Source organism: Trachemys scripta, chromosome 11 (genome assembly GCF_013100865.1).
Source record: "Trachemys scripta elegans isolate TJP31775 chromosome 11, CAS_Tse_1.0, whole genome shotgun sequence".
In the NCBI taxonomy this organism is placed as follows: domain Eukaryota; kingdom Metazoa; phylum Chordata; order Testudines; family Emydidae; genus Trachemys; species Trachemys scripta.
Genome location: NC_048308.1, coordinates 25,529,083 through 25,549,713, shown reverse-complemented (window position 1 = coordinate 25,549,713; position 20,631 = coordinate 25,529,083). Strand labels below are relative to the sequence as shown.

Sequence of the window (20,631 nt, the reverse complement as noted above, 5' to 3'; positions counted from 1 at the left end):
TTGGTGTTTGTTATTACTATTTCAAGCCAGGGGGTGTGGCAGCATCCTCCGCACTCTTTGTTCCAGCACCACTGCACATATGCATGAAGCTAGTCACCCTGCCCCTCCCTGTCCCCCAACACACACACCTGCCAAACAGGATTGGGAGTGTTAGGGGAGCAGGAAGGAGTGGGGAGCTCTCCCTTCTCTTTTAGCAGAGGAAGGAGAGATGCACTCTCCACCCACATTAACCCCTGCAACTTCCACAGAGCGATTGCCACTTGCTTCTCCAACATTAGTGCTGCTCTCATTTTGGTGTCTCTGCGCACACAGTTCCAGGAAGTTGGCTTTGCTCATCGGAAAGTTCTGCAGCCACTGCTCATCATCCCATAACTGCAGAACAATGCGATCCCAGCACTCAGTGCTTGTTTCTTGAGCCCAGAACTGACAGTATACCGTGTACAGCTGTTCTGTGAACATCAACAGCAATCTTGACTTGTTTCTGTCCATAGCACACAGGAGGGAAGACACCATGGTGTCATCTGAGTCACAGCTCATGAAATACTGCAGGATCAGGTGCGTTGTGTTCATAATGCTCATCACAATACTGAAGAATAGTGCAGGATCCATGCTTTCTGATGGAGATAGCGGGCAGGCAGTTTACAGGGGCTGTTGAAAAGCAGCACAAAACGTACTAGGAAGCCCATAGAATGACGGGATGGAGAAAACTGCAGCATGGGCCTGCCCCCAGGAGGCATTGCAAACACTTCCTAGAACACATTGCAGCAGATGGTACCCAGTTGCACAGTGGAATAGCTACCTACCGTGCACTGCTCTGTGTATCGATACAAGAGCTGCTAATGTGGATGTGCTCTGTCGACATGCACCAGTCGTTTAATTACAGCAGTGGCTGTATGTCAACGTAACTTAAGTTTGTAGTGTCGACATGCCCTAAGAGAATGTGGTGGAGGCAGTGGGTAAGGGAGGAGCAGGAAGAGTGGGTAAAGAATTCAGACTAGGAATTTTTTGATGTAAGTCAAACTATATTACTGTAAAACAGAGTGGGAAAGAAATCTACTGACAAATGGATGAACAGAAGAGGGAGGAATTTAAAACAAATAACTATGTTGTGAGAGAAATCTATTTTATTCTGTATTAGCTTGTAAAGGTATGGCAGACTAACAGAGAAAACCTTTTTTCATTACTATATTCACCCATTGGCAGAGTAGAAGAGTGAAATTTGTTTTCCATGAATGGAGCTGTCTAGCTGGGACAATTTGAATTAGTGAGATTTTATTTAAAAAATAAAAATAGTTGACTGAAATTTTTAACTAATTGAAATGCACAGCAAAATCCCTTTGCAAGAAGCCTAAGAATCACCCAAAATGAAGGTGTCTGTATCTCAAATGAATCAGACTTGGCAGACTTATATGAAAGTAATACAATTGGCCAATACGCCTGACAATACATTAGATTTGGGATTTTCTTGGGCCTACTGGTTGTGCTGGAAGGTATCAGTTTGTGTGGAAATTTTGTGATGTGGATAAATGCCCAAACTACTCTTTTATGTAAAACTTTAGCTAGTTTGATCCTATTTCCCTAGAGGCTAAAAGGTAAATATACTTTACCAATACCAAGTTTTAAAATGTATTTAAACAGATAGTTGGATTAAGTTCTGAACAAATGTTATAATTTTTTTCAGTTCTGTCTATGTTCCCGATAAAAACAATTTTATAAGGATTAAAGTTATAATTTGTTTTTTTTCCCCATTGTTTATTGTACCCGGGTCTAATTCATCCTTCACAGAGTATGTAGCTGGTCTTTTAAGGTTTCATTTTAAACATTACTCTCCTTTGTTTTCTATGACCCTCAACCAACTCCCATTGAAGTCAATAGCAGTTTTATTAGTGACTTCAATGAGATTAGAATCAGCTCCTCTATGTATAATGGTGTTTTAGTTTAAAACTAATTTCTTATGAAAAGAGAATAAACTAAAAGCATTTTGGTTTATGAAGAGCAGATGTTAGGGGAGGATAATGGATTCACTTACTAAAAAAAACTGAACATTTGCCAAGGTAAGATATTTGTTAACAGGCAATTCTAAAATATAGTAATTACAAATAAATGGACCTATTCCAGTAGGACCTTTTTAATGCAGGCATACAATTCAGCAAGTGTCTCAGACATTTTTCTCCATTTATATTTTGTGAAATAAACACATGTCCAAAATACAAATAGTATTTACACTATAATCCAGAAGAATGGGTAATAACCTTGAAAACGTGTTCCAAAGCAAGCAAATCCTTAAGGCTAGTAGTAAATTTCTCAAAGTGAAAAACCTGAGGGGAGCCACTGCAAGGCAAAGTAAACTGGAAGCAACATATCAATACGTCCACTTACATATCCAGTTGCAAAGTTAACCTATACAATAGTTTATATACTTTAATATTTTGGGCCAGATTCTGATCACATATACATTTTAAATCTGACTTATTTGTTTTGCCATATATTCAATATAGAACTTATATATAAGTAAAGCCCTGGTTTAGTGGTCACTTTATAAACATACACATGCTTTAAAATAATTGCAATACCTTTTATTTACTGCATGTAGTCCCTTGTTTCCCTAAGTCCTTTACAAACTTAATCTGATGTACAAACTATACACAGAGATCATGAAATGCACCATCTTTGGGATGGAACAGCACACAACAACACTACGCAAAAATTAATGTGGATAGAAAGAGAAGATTAGTGAAGCCAAATGAATCTGTAGGGAGAAGTTAGGGAGATGGTGTAATTACCTGAGCTGGAAGTTAGCGGGACATCAAGGCTAACTATCCAACTCTTGCAAAATGTCAAGGACTTCACTTTCTGCTCAGTAAATCATTGTTAATTTCCATTTATAGACAAGGTGAATTCTCTTTAATCATCCACTCAAATGGCATGAAATCAATTTCCTTCCCCATGTAAGAATTTATTTCTTCAAAGAAATCAAGAGAAAGAGGCAGCTTACAAAAAATGTATTAAACATCTACCAAAATCTTCTGTGCCGTCAAAAGTTAAAACTGGACATCTGCACTAAATTGCTAAAGTACAACATATGGTCAACTCTCCTGTATGGATGTGAGAGCTGGACACTTAAAGAAGACGCAGAGCATTCTAAATGTGATGTTATAGAAGAATGTTAAAAATTAGCTGGATAACCAAAATTACAAATCAAGCAGTGATGAGAAGGATGGATTTTAAAAGAATGCCGTTATTTGAGACCCTAGATAAGAGAATAATATCTTTTTGTGGACACATAGCTTGCCAATCACAGAGCAACTCGCTTCTTGCACTCACACTATCAGCAATATCTCAGGCAAACCAGGAAAAGGAAGAAAGAGCCAGTTATCTTGGAAATATCATCAGATAACCTGGTATCCAAAGGAAAGTGGAAGTTTTAGAATGCTGTCATGACTGGAAAGGGTGGAAAGTGGTGCTTGAGAACCTTTACATTGGAAACATCACTTGAAGAAGAAATTGTAAGAATTCTGACATGTCTGGCAAGCTATTCCATAATAGTGGTGCCCTTTCAGATGTCAAACACTCCTCCTGCGGGTAATGTGGTTAGCTATTATCAATACTTCTGTGTTTTTAAGGGGTTGAAAAATGTAGGTCTAAAATATACCACGCTGCATTATATTTCTTCAGCTGATAAGACTAAAGCCATGTCCTACTTCACGGGCAAATTGTTTGGCTCCAAGAACAAATCATGCTAACCAAAATGCTAAGTCTCATTCATCCATGTAGGCATTTATACTGTGCTCACTACCATGGTATGTAGAAAAAGATCTATAATGGCTACAAACATAACTCTGGTTTTAATGCTGCTATGTCAGCCTGATTCACCGCATGATGAGACAATTATAGACTGTCTGTTGGGTCTTATACAACAATCTCATTTAAAAGGGTAGTTGGTCTCAGTCAGAAATTTTCAGACAGTAAAGGTACCTCTAATGGTATTAGCCACAGGGCCAAACCAGCGTCTTGTCAAATTAAGACAGGCTGTGGTGTTTCAAAAGTCTGCAAATTATCATTTGTCACAACTATCCAACAAAATTTTTAAATTCTCCTACTCAGAGGGTTAGAAGAATCCATGTGATGCTTTGTAGTAAGTGTGTCCAAAAAGTGCACATGACTTGGCAAACTTACATGAAATACTTGGTACTTACAAGACAATTTATATTATTCACTTGCGAGCCTAGTAAAATGTCCCTTTACATATATCATATTAAAAAGGAGTACACATGCTTTTTATTAACTTAGTATAATGCTACAAAAGAAAGAGCAGTAATTCAGAACATTTTCCAGATTTCACTACCTATCTGCAGAGCTATGTTACTCACTGGATTTTCACTGTTGTTTTTAAGAAAATTTAATTAAATTCAGTGATAAGTTTCTAATTTTCAAACCCCCAAAATTGATGTTTTCTCCTAAAGTTTCTGGGGTTAGGCTCAGAATCAATTGCTCAGAAAGAACTTGACTGAGAAATATGGGGTTAAGAGTTTCCATGCAACTCTTTGAAATTGTACAGGAGTTACTGAATAAAGTAAGTCTGTGTAGGAGTAGGGCAGAATACAGAATACCTAATGACATAAAGGGCCAGATTCTCATGTGGGAAATATTTACATAGTTTACTGAAGTCAAGGGAGCTGTGCTGACAGAGACCAGCTGAGGATCTGGCCCAGTGTTTTCTCTGGATCCCGAGGAACATTCATCCTATTTCAAAGTTTGTCCAAGTTCTTGTTCATTTAGTCTATATCTTAAATTGTGCCTCAAAAGACCGGAAGATCTGTTACACATTGAAATAAGTGGCAGTTTGATTTAACTTAAAGATTTTGATCTTTATGTGTCAGTTCACAAGTTAAATGCATTTTTAATTAAAATAGCAACTTAATACATAATGGGGTGAAATCTTGCAGTACTCAGTCAAAGCTTCCACTGAAGCTCTTGTTGGAGTGCTGGGTGCTTCTTTGCCATAGCTGAGAACATGGCCCAAGGTATTTCCAAACAAATCTAATAACAGCACATTCACTGCTTTAGGGCTAAATTCTACCCTCAGAGACACAGCTACAATTCTATTGAAATCTATGGGAGCTACGTGTACATTCCAATGGCAAGATTTTTCTACATATGTGCAGAAGTTCAGAGATTGACAAGTCAGATGCTGATGTCACTTACATCAGTGTAAATCAATTCAGTGGTGTTGCACCATTGCAAAACTGGTATAAAAGATACCAGAGGTAGGCTACAGTGATCATTCTGCAATATGTACTCAACTTTTGGGAAAAGTGCTCTGTAATATAAGTGCACTTAATTACAGTATTATGGGAAAGCAAGAATGCTACAAAAACCATACCAGAATATATACATTTATAAAAACATGCAATTGTCAAGAATGTATGCTTCCTTTGATGTATGAAGTAGTCATGCAAGTTATGCATGCTCACAGAGGGCAGAATATAGTTCTCAGTGAGTAATTACTGCTGCAGAAATGTAGGAATCTTTTCCCTTTCCCATAGTTTGCATCCTGTAATGGGGTGGCATGCACCTCTCATGAGCACCTGCTGCTGGCTGAATGCGTGTGCCTGCACGCTCATTCTGCATTAACCTCTGTCAGTGTTTTTTCTGTCAGGTTTTCAATGACTCAGCCCTCTGGCCAAATCTCACACACAGTCTGTATGTGAAACAAACAGACCCTTTCTAGGGCATACAGTCCAACCAGGGCCTATCTCTGGAGCCCTCCCCAGGCTCAGTCTTTAAAGAGTCCCAGCCCAGGTATGGGGCTGTACCCCCCAGGGCTTCCTCCCTGGAAACACCGGCTTCCTGCAGCCTTCCTTGGGCTCAGGCCTTAATCAGTCCTGCAGCCCCTTCTGAGACAGCTTCAAATAGCCCCTCGACCCTGGTATAGGGTCATGTCCCCAGGGCTTCCTCCCTGCTGCACCCCTTTAAACTGTGCTGCTGCTACAATTCCCTGGGCCACTTCTCCACAGCCTCCAGAACCTTCACAAATGCTTCACCCTTACCATAGGGCTGAAGGCTTGTACTGAGTCTCAGCAGCCAGCCAGGAGCTCTCGCTTGCTCCTGCAGTCCTTGCCAGCAACTGCTTGCTTCAGTCCCAGCAGCCAGCCAGGAACACCTTCTCTGCTCCCGCAGTCTCTGCCAGCAACTGCTCTGTCCATGGTCCTATATGTCCTTCAGCCAGTCAGGAACACCACCATCCATGCTCCTCTGGCTCCAGGTAGCAACTGACTGTTTCTACTACTGCAGCTTCTTTTATGTGGTCCTCCTGGGCCCTGATTGGCTGCTCCCTGTAGCCTCTCTCCAATCAGCTGCTTCCCCCTGCAGCCACTCTAGGCAGCTTGGAGGACTTCTCCATCCTTTCTGGGATAGGGTATAGTAGGTCCCTGAGGCTTCCAGCAGGGGGCCTCTGGGCCAAGTCTACCCCGTCACACATCCCTACACCAATTATTTGACTATTCAGTTTTTATGGCATCACAAACCAGAATGACACCACCCTCACCAAATGTTAAAACAGAACAAACTAAAACAAAAATGCCCCTTTCCCATACCCAGTATTTAAACTGAAAATAGAGAAAAGCAAACAATACATTTGCACTGAAATGTTGCACAATTTTATAACACTACTGGAGTAGTGTAAGCCATAATAGTAAGTAGTTGTGTCTCTTTTGTTTTGTTTTGTTTTGTTTTTTAAATTATAGTGTGCTTTTAAAGGTATAACTGGGCCTTCACAACAGCTTGTTTTAATTTTCTATGTTTTTTGTCATTTCATTATTTATTTGATTTAACATAATATTGTAAGTTCTTTGGGGCAAGGACTGTCTGTTTGTTCTGTCTTTGTACAGTGCTGAGCACAATAGGGTCCTGGTCTAAACTAGGACTCCTAAGCATTATGATAATACATATAATTATAAATAATAAATCTAGGATATATTTTGAGGGACAGTGAAAGCTATATAAGGAAGTGATCCAACACCCCTTGAAGTCAATAGACTCCCATTGATTTCCGTGGACATTGGATCAGATCCTAAGTAATTATGTTCATTAGAGAGTGTGGTGAGACCACTAAACTCACATTTTGCTGTGTTAGGTCTCTAACTTGAAGCCAGAACTCCAGAAGTATACAATGAGTGAACTAATGCAATGCACCATATAATGCCTGAATGACTTTTTTTAAAAACATGTATTTCATGCTTCTACTTGTCCATTCCAACATTTTGTTTGCCTATCTGACAAAAGATACAAATGGTACTAAGGGCCAACTTTTAAATGTATTTATCAACCTAAAGATTCGATGGGCACCTACTGGGATTTTCAAAAGTGCCACCTGCAATTTTAGATTCCTAAATACCTTTAAAAATCTGATCCTACTGCTTTTGTGGTTTTATGTCTTCCTGTGGACTATTCCTATTTACTATACACATTCTGCATTCTTGACCTCAGTTTTATAATCCCAAACATGTCTTAACTCAAAAATCATGAGCTATTACCGGCACTTTTTTCTTCATTTTCTCTATTTCTTTGTAACTGATCCTTTCCCTTACTATATGATTCACCTCATTTTGTTTTGTGTCTAAGATCGTGTATCCCACGGATAGGACCTTCCAGTTACAGACTAGAGAAGAGCCTGTGGTAAACCAATTGCTGCTTTCCCTACCTTGAATCACACTTTCACAGTACTGTTACAATCTGCCTTTGGTTTCCCAACCACTTACTTTATTAGTTAAGGACAGTGCCTCCCATCCCATAAATATTAATCATAGGCATTAGTTTTCCTTCTAGTGATAACCCAAATTCCTTTTTGAAGTCCATACTGATGAATACAGTGATAATATGTTCAGTGGAGTCGTCGCAGCAGACTTGGCTTAAGATTTCCTGATTAGCCTGTAACACTCATTTCCATTTCCCACCACATATTCATTTCCTTCTCCACCCTCCTCCTGTCTGTGTTAACTCCCACTTAGAATATCAGATTTCTCAGACATTATTAAGTCCATAACAACTCAATATTTTTATCATCTTTGAGTGTGTATGTGTGCTTTACGATTTTATTCCATGTAGTGTCAGACACTGATGTCAAATTTACTGCTTGCTGCCTTGCTCATTCTCTGTCTCCACTTTACTTCCTTTCTTAAAGAGTTGTTATGTTAGCTAATATTCAGTTCCTTGGAACATCTTCTTTGTCTTTCATAAATACTTCTTTTTTTGGACTAGAAATGTGCTCTGCTGTCCCTTTCCAAAGCATAAGCCTACCCTGTCTTACAGTTTTATCCCTCCTAAGTTATTTTGGTTTACACAAGACATGTTTTTGTGTGACTGCTAAAGCCCTCATTTTGTTTCTTTCCTTCCATGGAAGCACTATTTCCATTTTCTGGCACTTTATCTCCAGTTTTCCTCATTAAACATTGGAAAAGAGAAAGCAGTTAATATTACTGCTATATTCTGGGCCTGTGTTAAGCTCTCACTGTTTTCCCTTCGTGACTTGATTGCTGACTGGATCTCCTCCTCTTTGTGTGTTTTAACGGAATTTTGCTTGGTGTTGTTGAGATCATTGGCAGACTGTGTCTTTTCAAATGGTATTTTTACAGTATTTCTTATTTTTAACTTTTGTCCATTCAAGGCCACTCTGCCTATTTTAATTCCAGCTTTATACAGTATTCATCAACAAACTACCTACATTCCTCCCATGCTTCTGTGGTCTCTTTGCTTTCTTTGCCAGCTCCCAGCATTGTGCGTTCTTTCATGCCACCCATTATGCTTCAACAGCCTCCTAGTAAAAATTACTACATGCAAAAATATCATCTTCAAAAAGATTCTGAAGACCTACAAGGTCCAGAAAGCATACAGTCAATGATTATCTTTGGTGCTCTATAAATTAAAAAAAGAAGCATCTTATACAAAGCATGGACAATGAACGTATAACTTCAGAGTGCATGTCACTGAGTTCCATTCTTAGTGATTCTATTCACACATACTTAGTGATTCTGATGTTATCACAGCTGTTGCCTTTATATCTTTGTGATGGAATGCACCCATATAGTAAGATGAGGCCCTGAGACATAAACCCTTGGTATCAGAGGCCCGGTATGAGGCCTGAGGCCTAAACTGAAATAATGGTCAAGACATTGCTAGCATAAAGCAAAGTTGAATCAAGTCTAGTTAGTTAAGGTTAGAAAATGTTTTATCTTTATTTTTCTTGTAACCATTTCTGACTTTAATGCCTCATACTTGTATTCACTTAAAATCTCTCTTTTTGTAGTTAAATAAACTTGTTTTATTCTTTAATTGAAACTAATCCAGTGTTGTGAACTGTGTGGGTAACTCCATTTTAGGTGGCAAACTGTTGTATAATGAACCATTTAGTGGGACAAAGGACCTACTATATCTAGGCTGTCCATGAGAGGGCTGGACAGTGCAGAAAAATCTGGGACTGGGAGTGTGTTGGGGTCCCCTTCAAGGAGTAATCAAGGCTTCTGGAAGCCAGAGTGTGGCTGGTGTTTGCTGACAGGCTGCTGGGGTTACAGCTGCTGGACAAGGGCTATGGCTATACACAGACATGCAGGGTGTGACCACAAAGCCTGTTGGGGGGAGAGGGCTCTGTCCTTCTAACGCTGTGCCTCCCCCTGCCACATTTCCAGCTTGCTCAATCCCTCTCCCCAGCAGCGGAGCCTGGGTGGGGAGCAGCGGGGGCAGGATGGAGCCACTTCTCCTGCTGGGTGAGGGTGGCCGCTCTGGGTCACTGCCTCTGTGCAGCACAGCAGCTGCCTGCAAGAGCCTGGCTGGGGAGGTGGCGTTGGCGCGCCTCCTCCGCTCCCTGTCTGGGCCCATGTGTGGGGGGTGTTTTTTCACTGTTAACATCTAAGCAGTGAGTTAAGACATGAATACCACTTAGTGCATACTAAGCAACACTAGAGGTTGTTATTACTGCCCATCCTTTTTGTTTCTTCAATTTTGATTTAAAAACCCCCCAAACCATTTCCTCCATGCAGTGGGTTCTTTTAAAAACTAACAAACAAGCACAATAATGTAGAAGGAGTTGTGGAAGGAGTAGCTCTAAGAAATGTTTGTTCGGAATACCGATCATGTCCACCAAAAGTTAAAAAGAGATGTCTAAATGTCTTCAAAAGCAAATGCTGTAGGAAAATACTAGGTATTAAATAGAATGAATTTATAACAAATGCCCACATTCATCAGAGTTCAACAACCTCTTATCTCTAAAGATATGCAGAAAAGAAGATGGAAATATCTGGGACATATATTAAGAATAAAGCCAGAGAATCTGCCATGTCAATGGGCAGCTGGAGGAACAGAGTAAAGGTGCTGATCAAAAGAATCCCTCCATCAAACACTACTCAGGGCATGTCTACACTACACAATTTATTTGCTTGTGCATGTCTACATTTTGTTCCTTGTGTCAGTAGTGAGCATCCTCACCAGGAGCTCCGATTGAACTGTGGGGCAGTTGTGGGACAGCTTCTGAAAGCCAGTAACAGTTGGTATAAGCAACACAGTGTTTACACTGTGTCGACCTAACTACATTGACATTAACTCCATGCTTCTCATTGAGGTGGAGTTATTAAGTTGGTGTAGTGGGTGCGTTATATCAGCGGGAGCTAAATTGTAGTGTAGACATTTACATAGTTAGGTCAATGTAAGATGCCTTGTGTTAATCTAACTCTGTAGGGTAGACCAGGGCTCAGAAAGGGAAAATTTCCTTAACATAGAGGTCATGCAAAGAGTGGCTCAGAATAGACAGGGATGTCAGAGTTTTGTACATGCCCTAAGCAATGTCTGATGGCACAGGAAGGATTCAAATTCAGTCAAAGATCGGGTCATATAATTCTGCCTCTCCCTGTTTCACTATAGAGCTTCTCTTAGCACTTTTCCCAGTTCCCCTTCTGACAGATGAGGCAATTTCCTGCCTTGGGAGACCTTACTGAATTAAGTTTAAGTATCTTTTGGGTCCATTGTATTAAATGAAAAACTATGTATTATTGTGGGCTGGGATTGCATGTAACCTCAAGTCTCGGGGCAGAGACAAAGGGAGGGAGAGATGTGATATAAGGCCTGGGAGTACAAAGGACTAATGTGAATATTAAAAATGTGCTGGACAAGAAGGGACAATAAGTGTGAAGTGGATTTCCTGGGGATTCCCTGCAGAGTAGTTAAAAATTACCCAACTCTGGTTATACAAAAACCCAGCCTTTTGAAGCCATGCTCTGAGGAGAGGGTCTTTCTCTGGTGATTACCTGTTACCAAAGGCCAAGATCAAAGGCCTGAGCTGTATAAAGAAATGGCTGCTCTGCCCAGCCTTTGTTCTGGTTCTGAGACAGTTATGAACTGGTGACCACAAGGAAAACCAAGTGGTTTGAAGGATTTTGAAGGACTGACACCTACCAGATCCTGAGGCTGGAGATGGGGTGAGCTCTGGTGAGCTTTTTAGCATGCGGGTCAGTTATTTTATTGTTCAAATATGTTTTCTCTGTCATTCTTTCACCTTAAGAAGAAATGTGCTTGCTTATAACTTATAATTGCGGGCAATTACGCTGTTCCTAGCCTCTGGAGAGAAAGCAAAGTGCAGACACTGGCCTGTTTAGGCAGATTGGCTTGCTGGGAATATCACAGTGTATGCATGGAACTGTGTAGCCTGCAAAAACCCAGTCAGGAGGGAGAGAGAGAGAGATGCTAGTATCGACCCAAGACAGGCATTGGCTGAGGAGCCTAGATTGGGTGCCCTTGGTGGACCACAAGGAGGGAATACAGACAAAGTTACCCTGAACTGTGAGATCACTCCAGCCTGGCTTCCTGCTGCAGATTTTAAGGGACTGTACACATATGCTTCTAGCCTGAACTCCCAGTGAAGTAAATAGGGTTCTGAGCACTTGGCAGCTCATCAGATCAGTACAGAGACAGAGAAATCTAGTAAAGTGAACAGTGTTGAATGAATCATTCTTCCTTGGAAGGTAAATTTCACATAAATCTCACTTCTTGAATATTACTCCATGCTGAACATAATCCCACAGACTGATGCAAGACAGTTGTTGCCAACCCACTGGGAAAAAGAATTACTGGAAATGTTTATAGAAACAGATTCAATTTTTTTAAAAACTTAAATAAATAATCTTGGGCTGAGAATAACCCGGGAGGCGCGGGTCCAAACATGCTGCTCTGAGTGGCATGGTAAGGGGGCCAGGGGCTTGGATATGGGGCAGAAAGTCCTGGGGGCAGTCAGGGGACGGGGGGGGGGGTTGGATGGGGCAGAGGTTCAGGGAAGGCAGGGGATGGGGAACAGCGGGGATTGGATAGGGGTGGGGTCCCAGGGGCAGTTAGGGGCAGGGGACCTGGGAGGGGGCGGTCAGGGACAAGGAGTGGGGGCGGTTGGATGGGTGGAGTGTTCTGAGGGCGGCAGTCAGGGGGTGGAAAGTGGGAGAGGTCGGATAGGTGATGGGGGCCAGGCTGTTTGTGGTGCACAGCCTTCCCTACCCAGCCCTCCATACAGTTTCGCATCCTGATGTGGCCCTTGGGCCAAATAGTTTGCCCACCCCTGCTCTAGAACTCTGCAAGGTAGCAGGATTCTTGCAGCCTGAGCCTGAACATCTACACCGCAATTAAACAGCCCTGCATGCTGTAGCCCCACAAGTCCCAGGCAGCTGGCCTGGGTTAGGCGCCGGTGTCTGATTGCAGTGTAGACAGGCTTCTTCTTGAATGGGTCAGGGGAAAAGAGAGAAACTAGAGAGAAAGAACAACCTGTGATACATGCTTAGAGACCAGAGTCTAGGTTCTGTGACTTGTGGTCTGTCAAAAGGGTCAAGAAGAAAAAGAAAAACTGGAGAGAAAAGCTGTGCTCTCTAGAAATGCAAGTTCTCACTTTTATGTTGTAACTGGCCCAAAAGGATACCTGTGTAGACTATGGACATTGGAGTCTCCAGTTGTGGAGTTTAAGACTAGCTAAGATATGCATGTCATTTTTAAAATCTAATTTTCTCTTTTCTTGCTACACTTTGCTTTTAATGAAACCAAATGAGTCTTACATGTTTTTGGGGGCAAAAAGGACTGTGTTATATTTCTGAAGGGAAACAGCTTCCTGACTTCTTGTGAGAGGCAATTGGGAGAAAACTGAACCTATCATGGAGCACTTGGTTGAGACACTATCCTAAGAAGTACTTCCTGGACAATGGGTGCAGTCAGCAGAGGCACAAGGAAATCCTGCTGACTATAATATTTGGCAGGAGCAGGAGACCAAAAGCAAATATTTTTATAATTATAGCTTTAGAATCCCATAATTCAGGATTCAAAAGGCAATGCATGCACTTCAGAGTTCTAAATTAAGTACATTGACTGCTGTATCCCCGTAACTGCAGGCTGGGGACAACACAGTTCAGCGGTAGGTTTTTTAACTTGTGAATTCAAACAACAAGCAAATTCTCTCCATTTGGCAAGAAAGACAAAAGCAAAAGCAACCTCTGGGTTGGAGCTCATTTTAAAAAAAATTATGGATATTTATATGCACATAGATGTAGCTCTTGAGCTCACTGCAATTTGCTAATGCAGCCCCCAGTGTGTGTTTTGGTGTTACTGCTAAAATTTGTTCTTCTATCTGGAAACTAAATAACTAATACTAAGAAACTACGGAAACTTTCTGTGGAAACAATGTTTCTTTGTGTGGCTCAGGGAGTGGTCTGATTTGTAGCCAAAGAACCAGGATTTGGCTCAAACGAAATATTGCATCTCTTAAATTCTATTTACTTCATTGTTTTCTTTCTAGTAGTTGTGCTGGGGCTGCTGGACTAACTCACAGTAGTTCCACACAGTAATGTTCCGGGACCTTAGTCAGAATGGAACTGAAACATTCCAAAACTGTTAGGACATATTTCAGAAGCTGTCATAACTAAAAGGGAAGGGTAACAGCCCTCCTGTGTACAATACTATAATCCCTCCTGGCCAGAGACACCAAAATCCTTTTACCTGTAAAGGATTAAGAAGCTCAGGTAACCTGGCTGACACCTGACCCAAAGAACCAATAAGGGGACAAGATACTTTCAAATCTTGGTGGGGGGAAGGCTTTTGTTTGTGCTCTTTGTTTTGGGGGTTGTTCGCTCTTGGGACTAAGAGGGACCAGACATCAATCCATGCTCCCCAAATCTTTCTGAACAAGTCTCTCTCATATTTCAAACTTGTAAGTAACAGCCAGGCAAGGCGTGTTAGTTTTATCTTTGTTTTCTCAACTTGTAAATGTTTCTTTTGCTAGAGTGTTTAACTCTGTTTGCTGTACTTTGAACCTAAGGCTAGAGGGGGTTCCTCTGGGCTCTTTAAGTTTGATTACCCTGTAAAGTTATTTTCCATCCTGATTTTACAGAGATGATTTTTACCTTTCTTTCTTTAATTAAAAGCCTTCTTTTTAAGAACCTGATTGATTTTTCCTTGTTTTAAGATTCAAGGGGTTGGATCTGGACTCACCAGGAACTGGTGAGGGAAAGGAGGGGGAATGGTTAAATTCTCCTTGTGTTAAGATCCAAGGGTTTGGATCGGTGTTCAGCAGGAAATTGGTGAAGAAGTCTCTCAAGGCTATCCAGGGAAGGGAATTAGCACTTGGGAGTGGTGGCAGCAAAACCAGATCTAAGCTGGTAGTTAAGCTTAGAAGTTTTCATGCAGGCCCCCACATCTGTACCCTAAAGTTCAGAGTGGGGAAGGAGCCTTGACAGAAACTTTCCTATAAATAATGCAAATCAGTATTGACTGTTTAAGTCATAACCATTTTGGGGTGGAAAATGGATCCTTCCAATCATGCTTTGTATTATAGGAGAGAGGTATCTGGCACCAAAGTACAGTTAGATTCTCCCACTCAGATATATTTGTCTGGTCTGACAAGAATTAAAGTGAAAAAAGGATAAATTGAAGATGAATATCAGAAAACTTTACTTCTCCAAAACTGCCCTGGGATCTTTAATTACTGTTGTGACGGGTTCCCCCCGGGGTGCCACCTGGAACTGGGGTACCACTGAGCCCTCTGACTCACCAGCCTGGGCTCCCTCTCACACTGTGCTGCTGTGACAAGCTACAGACATGCTTCCGGTCTTACACTTCCATCAGCATCCACACAGATAGAGATACACCCAGCTGCAGTTACATGCAGGCTCTCTGACCAGCCACTGTATGTGAACCAACAATAGGGAGGCTACAGCCAAAATCACTCCCAGCTTTCCAGCCTAGGACCCCAGAGCAGTACTGTCCTGCCCTGGTCCAAACCCCAACCTGTATGAATGTATTATCCAGTTCACCTCCCCCACAATGTGGAGAGGAATATACAACAGCTCCTCTGAGCTAAGATACCCACACACATCACACCAAAATCACTGATTCGGATAAAGCAAAAACAAGTTTATTAACTACAAAAGATATATTTTAAGTGATTATAAGTGATAGCAAACAGATCAAAGCAGATTACCTAGTAAATAAACAAAAACGCAAGATAAACTTAATATACTAGATTGCTAATTCATATCCAATCTGATTTTCACCCTAATTGATGGTACAGGCAGGCTACAGATTTTTAAGGGGCAAGGTGCACTTGCTTTTACAGCTTAGAATCCCCAGGTCTTTTATACACAGGCTAGAAATCCCTTTAGCCTGGGTCCAGCATTTCCCCCAGTTCAGTCTTTATTCCCCAGGAGTCTCCTTGTGTGGGGAGTGAAGAACAACAGATGATGTCACTCCCTGCCTTATATAGCTTTAGCATACGGCAGGAACCCTTTGTTTCAAAACTTGGCTCCCAGATTGGTTTATGGAAAAATATAGACATCCCAAGATGGAATCCAGAATCATGTGGCCTGGTCATGTCCTTGCAGTGTTATAGCAGCCATTGCTTACAGACTGGCCAAAATGCCCATAGGAAGGTTAAACTATTCCACAGTTCATTGTCTTTGCTGATGGGCCCTCAGCCACATCTGGTTTCTTCATTGTTGTACCTGAAAGGCTGGTTGTGGGTGTTTTCCAGAGTAAGCCCATTTGAGATACAGATCCCTAAGCAATATTCATAACTTCAGATACAAAAATGATACATTCATACAGATAAGATAATCATATTCAGCAAATCATAACTTTTTCAATGACACCTCATGACTTATCTTGTACAAAATGCATCATAATTATGCCATAATCCTATCATAATAATATCCCTGTGAAAATATGGGGTGCAGTGTTACAACAGTGATCCAGATCCTGAGCTGTGGTGAAGCTGTACTGGGCACAGCTCAGTGGCGGGGGGTGGGAGCTGAGTGCAAAGGTCCTTTTAAGCACTTATAAGCACCTTTGAGCCCCCCACCCCTAATCCTGGGACTGTCCAGCAACAGGAAGGGACAACATTCATCTGAAATATCGAATGTGTCTTTTCCACCTCTAATTTTTAGATATATCAAGAGGGTTCATCATGCTGAAGAACCAATTCACCATCAATCCAGGCTTGTCAGGGAAATTTTCAGATTTTCATAAGTCTTTGTATCTAAGCAGGGCCGGCTCCAGGCACCAGCCTGGCAAGCAGGTGCTTGGGGCGGCCGCTCCGGAGAGGGGCGGCACGTCCAGGTATTCGGTGGCAATTTGGCGGACGGTCCCTCACTCCCGCTGGGAGCAAAGGACCTCCCGCCGAATTGCCGCCGCAGATCGCGATCGCGGCTTTTTTTTTTTTTTGGCTGCTTGGGGCGGCCAAAACCCTGGAGCCGGCCCTGTATCTAAGCTACATGTTATCACCTCCTCACTCTTCCCTTTATCTACGTAAGGTTCTTTCCAGAGTCACACATACCAGCTCCATTTACAATTTACAAGTAATATTTTCAAACGAGTGGATTGACTATGCACTACGGGTTAAATCCACTCACTATGCACACAGCTCAGGTAAACATTCTTTGTGCAGGGGATTACACAGGACTTGGGGGAAAGAATCTATTCCCACTCTATGGGGTAGGGTGGGGGGCATGCAGCCTCTCTCACAGCCACGTGCCATGGCCTAGAATACTTGCTGCAACCCTAGCAGGTCACTCTCCCATGAATGCTCCCTTACAATATATGCTAACTACTTATGCTAAAAAAATCTCTTTTACCTTGCATTTTGCTGTGATGCTGGGAGTACCTTTCCCAGCTGTGAGGAAGAGCTCTGTGTGCATAGATGCCAATTTTCTTCTTTCTGGGGGGTGCTCCACTCCTATTCTGCCCTGAGGCCCCACCCTCCTCCTGCCTCTTCCCAACCCTCCCCCCAGTGCCTCCTGCCCACTGGTGCCACCAAACAGCTTTTTGGTGGGGCCCGCCGAGCAACTGATTGCTGTGTGGCTGGTGGGTGCTGAGTCCTGGAGCACCCATGGAGTTAGTGCCTATGTCTGTGGATCAAAAGCTTGTTTTTCTCACCAACAGAAGCTGGTCCAATAAAAGATATTATATCACCCACCTTAACTCTCTAATATCCTGGGACCAACACGGCTACAACTACAATGCATACCTCTTTGCTGTGTGGCAATTAGCTCTGCATAGCCATGGACCTTCTATTGGATTGCTCCATTCCCAGTCTACTCCCAATCTTAGGGCTCGTGTATACACCTCTATCCCAATATAATGTGACCCGATAGAACACAAATTTGGATATAACGCGGTAAAGCAGTGTTCCGGGGGGGGGAGGGCTGCGCAATCCGGTGGATCAAAGCAAGTTCGATATAACGTGGTTTCACCTATAACGCAGTAAGATTTTTTGGCTCCCGAGGACAGCGTTATATCGGGGTAGAGGTGTACTACAGATTATGTCAGCGTAATTTATGTCATTCAGGGGTGTGAATAAGTATCCCCCTCCCCCAAGCAATGTAAGTTACACTGACCTAAGTGCCAGTGTGGACAGTGCTACCTCAGCAGAGCTTCTCCCACTGATGCTATCACCTCTGGCAGAGGTGGTTTTATTATGCCAACGGGAAAACTCTCATGTTGGCACAGAGCATCTAGAAGCAGGGGCGGATTAGCCACTGGGCCAACATGGCCCGTGCCGGGGGCCCTGGCCAATTGGGGGCACCCCTGCACCCCAACCCGCTCTGCCCACCTGGCGCTTCTGCCAGGGAGTGGGGTTGGGGCGCTGGGGCTTGCTCCGCTCTGCCTGCCTGGTGCTCCTGCCAGGGAGTGGGGTCAGGGCACGGGGTCTTGTCCCGCTCCCTGGCAGAAGTGCCAGGCAGGCTGAGCAAGCCCCTGCACCCCGACCTCACTCTCTGACAGAAGCGCCGGGTGGGCAGAACAGGTTGGGGCGCAGGCGTGCCAATTTTTCCACCCCCCAATTGGCCGGGTGCCCTGGGCATGGGCCACTTTGGCACGGTGGCTAATCCACCACTGCTTCTAGTGTGCGGTAGTCCTTCCTTACGTCCTGCAATATGCTAGTGTGGAAACGGAGCAGGAATCCAGATGGGGGAGAGGTGCTAGAAGGGACCACCTGAGGGGCAGCAGCACCAGAAAGTATTCTGGAGTGCTGGATCCAGGTGGATAACATACAGAGCTGGGCTGGCAGGAGCTCTGATGCCCATAACATGGGAGCAGGGTGCCTTACAGTGCCAGCGCTGGATGAGAGCCAGCATGGCTGGAAAAGGGAGCCGACCCCATAGGGTGCGGCGTCTGCCCGCAGGACGCTTGTGCACTGACTGGGTAAAACAGGGCCACCCCGACCACAGCGGCTGGTTCCCACTGGAGTCTGTTTCCGGAGCGCGGCACAAGGCTCCCCGGGGCTGGGCAGAGAGTAATTTTCCAGCGCGCCGGGGGAGGGAAGCCGCTGCCCGAGGGGTGGGGACGCTGACGGCTGAGAGCCCAGCCCCTGCAATCCCCCTGCGCTGGCGCGCTGGGGCTGGGCGGAGGGGAGGCGTCATTGCGGGCAGGCTGCCCTGCAAACACCTCCCTGCCACGTCATTGCCGGGAAGTGGAGACCAGCTGCGGCCGCTAGTGCTGCTGCCTGCTCGCCAGCTATTCCACGGGCCCGGGGGCTGGAGCGCGCCGGGGGACCCGATCCACGCACAGCAGCGCCTGTCTCGCCGCCCCCCACCCCTGTAAGTGCAGCCTGGGCGGGCTGGGTGGGCACGCTGCTCCGCGCCGCAGCCGCCCCCTCCCTAGCCCCCGGCCTCCGCTCCGAAAGCGAAACTGAAAGTCAGCGCGCAGTGTGATGGCAGCCGGGAGCCGGGGCTCTGCCGGTGCTGGCAGACCGGGCAGGGGGCTGCAGCGCGTACCCTGTCTGGTTTGGGTTCCCTTAAAGAGCTGGGTCTTCATGGGCCAGGCAGCGGCTAAGGCCAGGGAAGGATGCGAGCGCAAATTCCAAGCTGGCTTCGTAAGGGCGGGTTGTAGAGGCGCATGCACACCAGGGACTGGGTGTGATGCTGTCCCTCTGAAAAACACCTCTTGGTTATTGACTGAACACGGAACACACATGATGGTAAATAATCACAGTCACCAAGGTTTTAAAGAGTAGGTATAAAGAGATTTTGGTGGCTTGTAAAGTGCAAAGGATAAATATAAACAAACAACACAAGTATGTAGAGATAAAATTAGAAAGGCCGAGACACAAAACGAGATTAAACTAGCTAGAGACGTAAAGGGTAACAAGAAAACATTCTACAAATACATTAGAAGCAAGAGGAAGACCAAGGACAGGATAGGTTTATTACTCAATGAGGGGGAAAAAACAGTAACAGAAAATGTGGAAATGGCAGAGGTGTTTAATGATTTCTTTGTTTCGTTTTTCACCAAGAAGATTGGTGGTGATTGGACGTCTAACATAATGAATGCCAATGAAAATGAGGTAGGATCAGAGGCTAAAAAAAGGGAAAGAACAAGCTAAAAATTACTTGGACAAATTAGATGTCTTCAAGTCACCAGGGCCTGATGAAATGCATCCTAGAATACTCAAGGAGCTGACTGAGGAGATATTTGAGCCATTAGCCATCTTTGAAAAGTCATGGAAGATGGGAGAGATTCCAGAAGACTGGAAAAGGACAAATATAGTGCCAAATCTATAAAAAGGGAAATAAAGACGACCCGGGGAATTACAGACCAGTCAGCTTGACTTTTGTACCCAGAAAGATAATGAGCAAATTATTAAGCAACCAATTTGCAAACATCTAGAAGATAATAAGGTGATAAGTTAACAGTCAGCATGGATTTGTCAAGAACAAATCATGTCAAACCAACCTGATAGCTTTCTTTGACAGGGTAACAAGCCTTGTGGATAGGAGGGCAGTGGTAGATGTGGTATATCTTGATTTTAGTAAAGCTTTTGATACTGTCTTGCATGACTGTCTCATAAACAAACTAGGGAAATACAACCTAGATGGAGTTGCTATAAGGTGAGTGCAAAACTGGTTGGAAAACTGTTCAGAGAGAAGTATCGGGGGTAGCCGTGTTAGTCTGTATCTACAAAAACAACAAGGAGTCTGGTGGCACCTTAAAGACTAACAGATTTATTTGGGCATAAGCTTTCGGGAGTAAAAACCTCACTTCTTCAGATGCATCCGAAGAAGTGAGCTTTTTACTCCCGAAAGCTTATGCCCAAATAAATCTGTTAGTCTTTAAGGTGCCACCAGACTC

The 20,631-nt window shown here is 43.5% G+C and overlaps 1 protein-coding gene across 2 annotated transcripts in view; it reads left to right on the top strand.

Annotated features, from left to right (window-relative positions):
• The first annotated feature begins 11,456 nt into the window (after window positions 1-11,456).
• The window catches only part of NMI (N-myc and STAT interactor), a 22,278-nt gene continuing 13,103 nt past the window's right edge, over window positions 11,457-20,631 (top strand). The window contains exon 1 of one of the 2 annotated variants that reach the window (XM_034786248.1): window positions 11,457-11,475. The gene's annotated coding sequence lies outside the window, so the exon portion shown is untranslated. Of the gene's footprint in view, window positions 11,476-18,930; window positions 19,101-20,631 lie in introns of those variants that run through there. The other variant, XM_034786247.1, reaches the window with a different exon arrangement.